This window comes from Homarus americanus, unplaced genomic scaffold, assembly GCF_018991925.1.
Source record: "Homarus americanus isolate GMGI-L3 unplaced genomic scaffold, GMGI_Hamer_2.0 scaffold24523, whole genome shotgun sequence".
In the NCBI taxonomy this organism is placed as follows: Eukaryota; Metazoa; Arthropoda; class Malacostraca; order Decapoda; family Nephropidae; genus Homarus; species Homarus americanus.
This window is the reverse complement of record NW_024744357.1, coordinates 5,997,397-6,009,896: the sequence shown is the minus strand read 5'-3', so window position 1 is coordinate 6,009,896 and position 12,500 is coordinate 5,997,397. Positions and strand designations below refer to the sequence as shown.

The window sequence follows — 12,500 nt, the reverse complement described above, 5'->3', positions numbered from 1 at the left end:
CCAACACCCTCCACTTCACCAACACCTCCTCTTCACAACACCCTCCTCACCAACACCCTCCTTCACCAACACCCTCCTCTTCACCAACACCCTCCTCTTCACCAACACCCTCCACTTCACCAACACCCTCCTTCACCAACACCCTCCTCTTCACCACCCTCCTCCCACCCTCCACTTCACCAACACCCTCCTTTCACCAACACCTCCCTTCACACCCCTCTCACCAACACCCTCCTCTCACCACACCCCCCTCACCAACCCTCTTCACCAACACCCTCCTCTTCACCAACACCTCCTTCCCCCCCACCAACACCCTCCTCTTCACCAACACCTCCTTCACCACACCCTCCTCTTCACCAACACCTCCTCTTCACCAACACCTCCTTTCACCAACACCTCCTCTTCACCAACACCTCCACTCACCAACACCTCCTTCACCAACACCCTCCTCTTCACCAACACCTCCTCTTCACCAACACCTCCACTTCACCAACACCTCCTCTTCACCAACACCTCCCTTCACCAACACCTCCACTTCACCAACACCCTCCTCTCTTCACCAACACCCTCCACTTCACCAACACCCTCCTTCACCAACACCCTCCTTCACCAACACAATACCTCTTACCACCATTGCAGACAGGAACAAACGGTCGCAGAGTTTATTTTAAGTAAATTTAAACTTTTCTACCTCACCTCACCCCCACCTTACTCCCCTCACCCCCCACCTTACTCCCCTCACCCCACCTTACTCCCTCACCCCACCTTACTCCACACCCACTCCACCTCCACACCCACCCATCTCACCTCCACTTTACTCCCTCTCACACCACCTTACTCCCCCCACCCCACACCTTACCCCCCCTCACCCCCACCTATTCCCTCACACCCCACCTTACTCCCCTCACACCCACCTTGCATTCCCTCACACCACCTTACCTCCCCTCACCCCACCTTACTCCCTCACCCCCACCTTACTCCCCCTTCACTCATTTTCCCCTCTCACACTCACCTATCTCCTCAACCTCACCCTACTCCTCACTCCCCACCTTACTCCCACTCTGTTTATTTATCACAAACAAGACTGAGAGACTATGGCGCCAAAGGAGAGGAGGGGGAGACAGGAGAGAGGAGAGGAAGGGGAGAGGAAGGGGAGAGGGGGAGACAGGAGAGAGGGGAGACAGGGAGAGAGGGGAGACAGGAGAGAGAGAGGGGAGACAGAGAGAGAGAGGGAGACAGGGAGAGAGAGGGAGAGGATAGGGGAGAAAAATCATCAATAACCGTCTGAGAAATCACCTGAAACAACAGAGTCAACTGCAGACAATTCGGGTTCAGGAAAGGGAAGTCCAACAACAGTGATAGCCCTGGCATGTGAAAACAGAGCCAGAGCCGCGGCAGTGGTAGACAATGTAATCTAACTCTCCGAGGTAGGAAGGCATTTGACAAAGTCTGCACACTGACGGTCTAAAATATAAGATCCTCCAACTCGGACTTCCCACCAACATTGAAAAGTTGCTTTACAACTTTCTTGACGGCAGAAACGCCAGACTGAGGTAGGACAACACACAGGAGAGACCTTCCCACTCATGACGGAGTCCAGGGCAGCGTCCTCTCCCCACCCTATATATTATCTACACAAGTGACACCCCGCTCCACTAAAATAGGTAACGAAGATATTATGTATGCAGATGACATCACTCATATAACAACACATCAAGGAAAATTGCGAGCGTTACAGGTCGACAACACCAGGCGGGAATTAGAAAGGGTAAATAATTACGAAAACAATGGAAAATCAAACCAGTCTCCCGAAATTCACAGTGATACCCATGCAGAAGGAAAACCCACCATTAGTAACCAATAATGCCCAGATAGAATACAAAATCAGAGGCACTAAATCTCAGGTCCATTACCACCCCGATCTACCGCGGCAACCTCCCTAGACCAGCATCCGCCAGTAGGGTCGGCGGAATATGAAATAAGGCCTTAAAACACCCATATATGGGACAGGGTAGGATGTCTAGTGCCTGTACCGACAGACAATAACTAACCCATGACACAACCCGAACACACTATTAGCTTAGCTAGTCTTCTTTCACCCTTCCATTCTCTACAAAAAAGAGAAAACCGACAATTATATGTATACCTGTGTGGGATTCAAGTAGTCTCTACCCCGCACCCCCTCCCCTACACCCCCTCCCCTACACCTCCTCCCTACACCTCACCCCCCCCAAAACATCTCGGGTAAAAAATCTTATCCTTCAGTTTTATCTCTGATGTGAAATAACTTTACAGACAGACAACCTGATAACCTGTGTCCTCCCCCCAACCTGACGTGGTGGTGGTGACGTATTGCTTTAGTGGAGGTGACGTTTTGATGACGTGGTGGTGGTGACGTATTGCTTTAGTGGAGGTGACGTTTTGATGACGTGGTGGTGGTGACGTATTGCTTTAGTGGAGGTGACGTTTTGATGACGTGGTGGTGGTGACGTTTGCTTTAGTGGAGGTGACGTTTTGATGACGTGGTGGTGGTGACGTATTGCTTTAGTGGAGGTGACGTTTTGATGACGTGGTGGTGGTGACGTATTGCTTTAGTGGAGGTGACGTTTGATGACGTGGTGGTGGTGGTGACGTATTATATCACTCTCTTGTGTTTATAATTAATTGTTTCATGTTGCCTGTGTAGTTAATATGAAAATGGATAACAATAAATAATAATAATATAAATAATAATAATAATAATAAAATAACGGGAACGAACACACACAAGGCCAGATAAATTCGATACTCCCAAGAATTCGTAATGTGGTAATGGCCTTCTCAGAGGGCCTGTTTCATCCCCAGCAATCTTATCTGCCCCGATAGCAACGTTTATAGGGTGGGGAGAGGGATGATTGAGGTGGGGAGAAATAGTGAAAGGGAGAGAGAGAGCTGAGAAAGGGACTTCTCTTTGATCTTCAGCGGGAGCGCGTGTGCTGTATAAAAGTTATGAAATGTTGCTCACAGCTGCTACCCACGCCTCTCACACTACACGCCTCTCCCCGCCTCCCACACCACCTCCCCGCCTCTCCACACCTACACGCCCTCTCCCTCACGCCTCCCCCACCCTCTCACACCTCCCCCCGCCTCTCCCCCTCACGCCTCCCCACACACCTCCCCCACACACACCTCCCACACACCACGCCTCCCCACCCCCGCCCCCACACTCACCACACGCTCCCACACACTACACACGCTCCCCACACGCTCTCCCCTCCCCCCACACACTACCACCCACACACTCCACTCCCCCACACCTCCCCCACACTACACGCCCCACCCCACGCCCCACACACACCTCTCCCCACACCACGCCCCCACACACCTCCCCACCACCCTGCCCCACCCCACACTCCCCACACCCCCCACACGCCCCACACACTACACGCCCCACACACTACACTCCCCCACACACTCACGCCCCACACTCCCCACACACCTCCCCACAAACTACACTCCCCACACCTACACCTCCCCACACACTCCCCCACACACTCTCCCCACACGTCTCCTCAACCTACCAGAGAACAAAAACACGACAAAAACAAAACAAAAGAAAATACTGTATGTTTTTGTTATAACCTTTACTGCTACACAACCCTGAAACAATGACCTTTCCTCCCATAAGTCAGGTTCAGGCACTCCTCTAACCCCTCAGTGACAGTCATTCTAACCCCTCAGTGCCAGTCATTCTAACCCCTCAGTGCCAGTCATTCCTAACCCCTCAGTGCCAGTCATTCCTAACCCTCAGTGCCAGTCATTTCCAACCCCTCAGTGCCAGTCATTCTAACCCCTCAGTGCCAGTCATTCTAACCCCTCAGTGCCAGTCACTCCTAACCCCTCAGTGCCAGTCATTCTAACCCCTCAGTGCCAGTCATTCTAACCCCTCAGTGCCAGTCATTCTAACCCCTCAGTGCCAGTCATTCTAACCCCTCAGTGCCAGTCATTCTAACCCTCAGTGAAGTCATTCTAACCCCTCAGTGACAGTCATTCTAACCCCCAGTGACAGTCATTCTAACCCCTCAGTGCCAGTCATTCTAATCCTCAGTGCCAGTCACATCTCCACCATTAATAAACAAACAACAACAACAATAAACAAACAACAACAACAATAATAAACAAAGAAACAAACAAAAATAAACAAAGAGACACAAAAATAATAAACAAAGGAATAATAAGAGAAACGTAAAGAAAGGATAATAATGAAAGAGGAGGAGAGAGAGAGAGAGAGAGAGAGAGAGAGAGAGAGAGAGAGAGAGAGAGAGAGAGAGAGAGAGCAGGTGGTGGGGATGATGAAGACGAAGAGAGAAACTATTGATTGCTAAGCGCACGCACACACACACACACACACACACACACACACACACACACACACACACACACACACACACACACACACACACACACACACACACACCCAGCTTATTTCACTTGAATAAACACCCTAACGCTACCTGGGGATAGGTTAGATCAGGTCGGGTCAGGTCAGGTCAGGTCGGGTTGGGTCAGGTCGGGTCAGGTCAGGTTGGGTCAGGTCAGGTCGGGTCAGGTCACATCAACATGACTTTCACTCTTTAGAGGAAGGATCAACATGGCGGCGGCTGTCAGGTGCCGACCATAACAATTGGCGTAAAAAAGTTAAATTCAAATTATACCCAAACAAGATGTCGGTGTGTGAGGGGCGACACCTGGAACAAAAGGTGTGACACGTGAAGACAAGGTGTGACACGTGAAGACAAGGTGTGACACGTGAAGACAAGGTGTGACACGTGAAGACAAGGTGTGACACGTGAAGACAAAGTGTGACACGAGAAGACAAGGTGTGACACGTGAAGACAAGGTGTGACACGGAAGACAAGGTGTGACACGTGAAGACAAGGTGTGACACGAAGACAAGGTGTGACACGTGAAGACAAGGTGACACGTGAAGACAAGGTGTACATGAAGACAAGGGTGACACGTGAAGACAAGGTGTGACACTGAAGAAAGGTGTGACACGTGAAGACAAGGTGTGACACGTGAAGACAAGGTGTGACACGTGAAGACAAGGTATCACGTTAAGACAAGGTGTGACACGTGAAGACAAGGTGACACGAGAATAATGAAGATAGAACCTTGCGACAGACAGACAGACAGACAGACACAAACACAGGAGGACAGGGTTAAACACACACACACACATACATACACACACACATACACACACACACACCGAAACGTCACCAATCGTCCACGCGTGACTGTTACCACATTGATGAATTAAGCAAACGTGACTGGTGATAACAGGTAGTGACATGAGGGCCAGATGCTGCCTTTTAGCTTCTCGTCCTGGTGAAGGTGACGGCTATTGTGATTGAGTTAATGGTGATTCAATATATCGCGATTTTCATACACTATTTCCAAAGGATTATCGAATCTCTTTACTGTACAACACACATACACAGACAACTATAAGCAAATCCCTCTCATATCGTCTATACATTCCAGCCATTCAGGAACACGACACTACCTTCAAGAGGCCCACAGAGACAGCGATCTAATAAGGTACAAAAGCACACAAGGACTTGAAGATTAAAAAGGTAGGTTTGCCTCATCCACGGTGACGTCGCGCACACATCGTAAGCTCACACGAGTAACGTTTGCTGCGTCGTAAGCTCACATGAGAAACGTTTGCTGCGTCAAGCTCACACGAGTAACGTTTGCTGCGTCGTAAGCTCACACGAGAAACGTTTGCCTGTGTCGTAAGCTCACACGAGAAACGTTTGCTGTGTCGTAAGCTCACATGAGTAACGTTTGCTGTGTCGTAAGCTCACACGAGAAACGTTTGCTGTGTCATAAGCTCACACGAGAAGCGTTTGCTGTGTCGTAAGCTCACATGAGAAACGTTTGCTGTGTCGTAAGCTCACATAAGAAACGTTTGCTGTGTCGTAAGTCACACGAGAAACGTTTGCTGCGTCGTAAGCTCACACGAGAACGTTTGCTGCGTCGTGCTCACACGAGAAACGTTTGCTGCGTCGTGCTCACACGAGAAACGTTTGCTGCGTCGTAAGCTCACACGAGAAACGTTTGCTGCGTCGTAAGCTCACACGAGAAACGTTTGCTGCGTCGTAAGCTCACACGAGAAACGTTTGCTGCGCCGTAACCTCACAAGAGAAACGTTTGCTGCGTCGTAAGCTCACACGAGAAACGTTTGCTGCGTCGTAAGCTTCCAAACGAGAAACGTTTGCTGTCAAGTTCATATAAACAAACGGTGTTGTAACTGGGAAACAAATATTGATGACAGACAGACAGAGACACACACACATGACGACTATACCAAACAGGTAAAACGGGACATAAAACGCACACGTGAGGATCTACAGACGCACATGTAGACTGTAACCACACATGTACGCGATAACGTCCATCTGGAACCAATGAGATGTACACAGGGAGATGTATACATGTATAAGCAACATGACTGAAACACACACACACACACACACACACACACACACCTCACACCAGACAGAATTCTCCCACACAAAGAAATATATACTAACACACACACGCAGACCAGACCCACCCCCACACCCCCACACACACACACCCCCACAGCACCACACCCCTACACAGCACCACCCCCCACACAGCACCACCCCTACACAGCACCACCCCACACAGCACCCACCCTCAACAGCACTACCCCTACACAGCACCACCCCCACACAGCACCACACCCCCACACAGCACCACACCCCTACACAGCACCACCCCTACACAGCACCACACACCCCCTACACAGCACCACCCCCTACACAGCACCTCACCCTACAGCATCACCCCCACACAGCACCACACCCCCTACACAGCACCACCTCCTACACAGCACCTCACCCCACAGCATCACCCCTACACAGCACCACACCCCCACACAGCACCACCCCCACAGCACCACACCCCCTACACAGCACCACCCCTACACAGCACACCACCCCCTACACAGCACCTCACCCTCTACAGCATCATCCCCTACACAGCACCACCCCCTACACAGCACCACCCCCCACACAGCACCTCACCCTCTACAGCATCACCCCCTACACAGCACCACACCCCTACACAGCACCACCTCCTACACAGATGTATGAATTTGACCAGTAGATGACGCGAGAGGTAGACCCGTGGACGAACACATCAGTCACAGTAAGTTAAAGACAGGCTGACAGGAGTAATGGAGAGGAGGAGAAGGGAAGAGAGGAGGAGGAGGAGAAGGAAGAGAGGAGAGGAGGAAGAAAGGAGAAGCAGAAGGAGAGGAGGAGGAGAGGAGAGGAGAAGCAGGAAGAGAGGAGAGGAATCAAGAAGAGCAACAAAAAGACGGTACATAATTTTAGTGCGTGGTACATCTGCCAGTCCCCAAGAATACCTGCTGCGTGGGTATAATTAGTTCTTTTTCACCTCTATAATCTGCGGCCTATCAGCTGGGTTAGGTTAGGTTAGTAACACGGAGTTTAATTATCAGGTGAACTAAGCTGTTGAGTTGCCTAATATTCTCGACCACCACCTCACACACTCACGCACATACACACACACATGCACTCACACACATGCACGCACACACACAAATGCACGCGCGCACACACACACACACACACACACACACACACACACACACACACACGACCATCAACAACAGCACCGTTCACCCTATTCCACCGCTCGACGCAATGCTATCCACCCAATTCACGAACACTCTGCCCCATACAGTGCCACGAACTGATCGCTATTAGAACAGCCCAGTCCCAACCATTGTAAAAATTATCAATAACTTGTAATAAACCAGTGTATTCACTCCCAGTTAACACTACCCTTGCACTGTCACTATGTTGTGAACTGTAGTTTGAGATTTTCCCCATCTAGTTATTATATATCTTATTAGTATCACTTATGTTACTTGTATATTATTTGTAATTCGTAACCCATTCCCCAAATATGTAACTATATATTTTCAGCCTTCTGGCTGCCAAGCCTTTTCAATAAACCGTTAATTATTATTATTATTATTATTATTATTACAATGGTCCTACAACAGTGGCACAATGGCCTACGAACAGTGGCACAATGGTCCTACGAACAGTGGCACAATGGTCCTACGAACAGTGGCACAATGGTCCTACGAACAGTGGCACAATGGTCCTACGAACAGTGGCACAATGGTCCTACGAACAGTGCACAATGGTCCTACGAACAGTGGCACAATGGTCCACGAACAGTGGCACAATGGTCCTACGAACAGTGCCACAGTGGTCTACGAACAGTGGCACAATGGTCCTACGAACAGTGGCACAATGGTCCTACGAACAGTGGCACAATGGTCCTACGAACAGTGGCACAATGGTCCTACGAACAGTGGCACAATGGTCCTACGAACAGTGGCACAATGGTCCTACGAACAGTGCCACAATGGTCCTACGAACAGTGGCACAATGGTCCTACGAACAGTGGCACAATGGTCTTACGAACAGTGGCACAATGGTCCTACGAACAGTGGCACAATGGTCCTACGAACAGTGGCACAATGGTCCTACGAACAGTGCACAATGCCTACGAACAGTGCCACAGTCCTGAACTGTGCCACAATGGTCTTCAGAACAGTGGCACAATGGTCCTACGAACAGTGGCACAATGGTCCCACGAACAGTGCCACAATGGTCCTACGAACAGTGGCACAATGGTCCTACGAACAGTGGCACAATGGTCCTACGAACAGTGCCACAATGGTCTTACGAACAGTAGCACATGGTCCTACGAACAGTGGCACAATGGTCCTACGAACAGTGGCACAATGGTCCTACGAACAGTGCCACAATGGTCCTACGAAGCGGCACAATAGTCCTACGAACAGTGGCACAATGGTCCTACGAACAGTGGCACAATGTCCTACGAACAGTGGCACAATGGTCCTACGAACAGTGGCACAATGGTCCTACGAACAGTGGCACAATGTCCACGAACAGTGGCACAATGGTCCTACGAACAGTGCCACAATGGTCCTACGAACAGTGCCACAATGGTCCTACGAACAGTAGCACAATGGTCCTACGAACAGTGGCACAATGGTCCTACGAACAGTGGCACAATGGTCCCACGAACAGTGGCACAATGGTCCTACGAACAGTGGCACAATGGTCCTACGAACAGTGGCACAATGGTCCCACGAACAGTGGCACAATGGTCCTACGAACAGTGGCACAATGGTCCTACGAACAGTGCCACAATGGTCCTACGAACAGTGCCACAATGGTCCTACGAACTGTGCCACAATGGTTCTACGAACAGTGCCACAATGGTCCTCATGAACAGTGGCACAATGGTCCTACGAACAGTGCCACAATGGTCCTACGAACTGTGCCACAATGGTTCTACGAACAGTGCCACAATGGTCCTACGAACAGTGGCACAATGGTCCTACGAACAGTGGCACAATGGTCTTACGAACAGTGCCACAATGGTCCTACGAACAGTGGCACAATGGTCTTACGAACAGTGGCACAATGGTCCTACGAACAGTGGCACAATGGTCCCACGAACAGTGGCAATGGTCCACGAACAGTGGCACAATGGTCCTAGAACAGGGCACAATGGTCCTACGAACAGTGCCACAATGTCCTCGAACAGTGGCACAATGGTCCTACGAACAGTGCCACAATGGTCCTACGAACAGTGCCACAATGGTCCTACGAACAGTGCCAATGGTCTTACTAACAATACTACAATGGTCTTACTAACAATACCATAATGGTCTTACGAATAGTGCCACATGACCCTACTGTGCCACAATGGTCATACAGTGCCGCAAAGGTTCAACAGTGCCACATGGCCCTACTGTGGCACAATGGTCCTAAAGTGCCCCATAACTGCCAACAGAGTAACAGTGAGTCTACAGTACCACAAACTGTTTGGAGGCCAACACAAACAAGTTAACAGTGCAGTGCCACGAGCGCCACTGTGGCTCCATAAACAAGAGAGGAGCAGCCTTACAAGTGTCACTGGCGGCCCCTCAAAGACCCGGGATGTGGCACTAGTCACCAAGGGTTGTGGCACTACACACAAAACATCAGGAGCCGCTGGCACTACAGATCGTAAGGAACATGACCGTGTACAGTGTTGTGAGGAGAGAAGCTGTACTGATGGTGCGTGTTAGCATGAGGGCGTGGGCGTGCGTGGGGGAGGAGGGCGCGCGGGCGTGCGGGGGCAGGCGCGGCGCCTGGCAGCACAACAACCATCTCGGTGGCAGCCGTAAATCTGAGTGTGACTGCGGCGGCTGTGAGCGGCGGCGCCTACTGTGAGTGGATGAGCCAGAGATAATCCTGCTGTAGTGGCACCCGCCCGCTGCCCTCCCTCACGAGGGGAACAACCAGGGTACATAGGTTGTCTTACCTGTATGAATGCCCTCGGCGGGGCGGTGGCGGCGAGAGGAGAAGGCGCCCCACACAGTCACCTCCTCTCCCGTGTACTTTCCGTGACGATCCTGAATAGGGACGGCGACCGTGACGAGGGCACGGCGCCCCCAGGAGTGCTGCCCCTGGGGCGGGCTGCTGGGCGGCGAGCCCCAGGAGATGCAGCAAGAGGGCGGCGACGACCCCGCCAGGTGCGGCCAAGGCGGGAGAGGCTGGCGCGAGGCCGACATCAGCGAACACGACTAACTCCTCCCACCATCACTGTCGCTACCACACTGGCCCGGCCCGGCCCGCCTCAACCCCGGCCCCGCCACCTCACCCAGCACCGCCCCGCCACCCACCCAGCACCGCCCCACCCCTCACCCAGCACCGCCCCGCCACCCTCACCCAGCACCGCCCTGCCACCCTCACCCAGCACCGCCCCCGCCACCTCACCCAGCACCGCCCCGCCACCCTCACCCAGCACCGCCCCCGCCACCCTCACCCAGCACCGCCCCGCCACCCCTCACCCAGCACCGCCCCGCCACCCTCACCCAGCACCGCCCCGCCACCTCACCCAGCACCGCCCCGCCACCCTCACCCAGCACTGCCCCCTGCCACCCTCACCCAGCACCGCCCGCACCCTCAACCCTGCACCGCCCGCCACCCCTCACCCAGCACCGCCCCCTGCCACCCTCACCCAGCACCGCCCCGCCACCCCTCACCCACCCCCGCCCCGCCACCCCTCACACACACCTCACCCGCCCCCACACCCTCACACACCTCACCCGCCCTGCCACCCTCACCCCCACCCCGCACCCTCACACACACTCACCCGTACCGCCACCCTCACACACACTCACCCGCCCCCACCCTCACCACCGCCCCCGCCACCTCACACACACCACCCGCCCCCACCTCACCACCCCTGCCCCACCCTCACCGCCCCTGCCACCCTCACTCCCACCCCGCCACCCCTCACCCCTGCCCCACCCTCACACACACACTCACCCGCCCCTGCCACCCTCACACACACTCACCCGCCCCGCCACCCCACCCCGCCCCCGCCACCCTCACACACACTCACCCGCCCCGCCACCCCTCCACACACCTCACCCGTACCCGCCACCCCCACCACCGCCCCGCCACCCCTCACACACACACTCACCCGCCCCTGCCACCCTCACCACCGCCCCCCACCCCTCACACACACTCACCTGTCCCACACCCCTCACACACACCCACCCGCCCCGCCACCCCTCACCACCGCCCTGCCACCCCTCACACACACACCACCCGTCCGCCACCCTCACCACCGCCCTGCCACTCACACACACTCACCCGTCCTGCCACCCTCACCACCGCCCCGCCACCCTCACACACACCACCCGTCCCGCCACCCCTCACCACCGCCCCGCCACCCTCACACACACACCACCCGTACCGCCACCTCACCCCCGCCCGCCACCCTCACACACACTCACCTGCCCCGCACCCTCACCACCGCCCCGCCCCACACCCCCTCACTTAGTCTTCGGCCCGCATGGGAGAAGCGTGTATTTGGCACCACTAACGTAGCTGCCTGTCACCCCCCCCCCAGTAGTCATCACACCCAGTAGACATCACCCCCACCAATACACATCACCCCCACCAGTAGTCGTCACCCCCACCATTAGTCATCACCCCCACCAGTACACATCACCCCCACCAGTAGTCATCACCCCCACTAGTAGTCATCACCCCCACCAGTACACATCACCCCCACCAATACACATCACCCCCACCATTAGTCATCACCCCCACCAGTACACATCAACCCCACCAGTAGTCAACACACCCCCACTAGTAGTCATCACCCCCACCAGTACACATCACCCCCACCAATACACATCACCCCCACCAGTAGTCGTCACCCCCCACCAGTAGTCATCACCCCCACCAGTAGTCATCACCCCCACCAGTTGTCATCAACCCCCACCAGTAGTCATCACCCCCACCAGTCATCATGACCCCCACCAGTAGTCATCACCTCGCACACACAAA

The 12,500-nt window shown here is 53.7% G+C and overlaps 1 protein-coding gene across 1 annotated transcript in view; it reads right to left on the bottom strand.

Annotated features, from left to right (window-relative positions):
• Positions 1–10,741, bottom strand: part of LOC121877766 (E3 ubiquitin-protein ligase ZNRF3-like) — a gene marked incomplete in the record, with an annotated part of 96,289 nt that extends 85,548 nt beyond the window's left edge. The window contains 1 exon segment of the mRNA XM_042383624.1: positions 10,620–10,741.
• Positions 10,742–12,500: the final 1,759 nt, after the last annotated feature.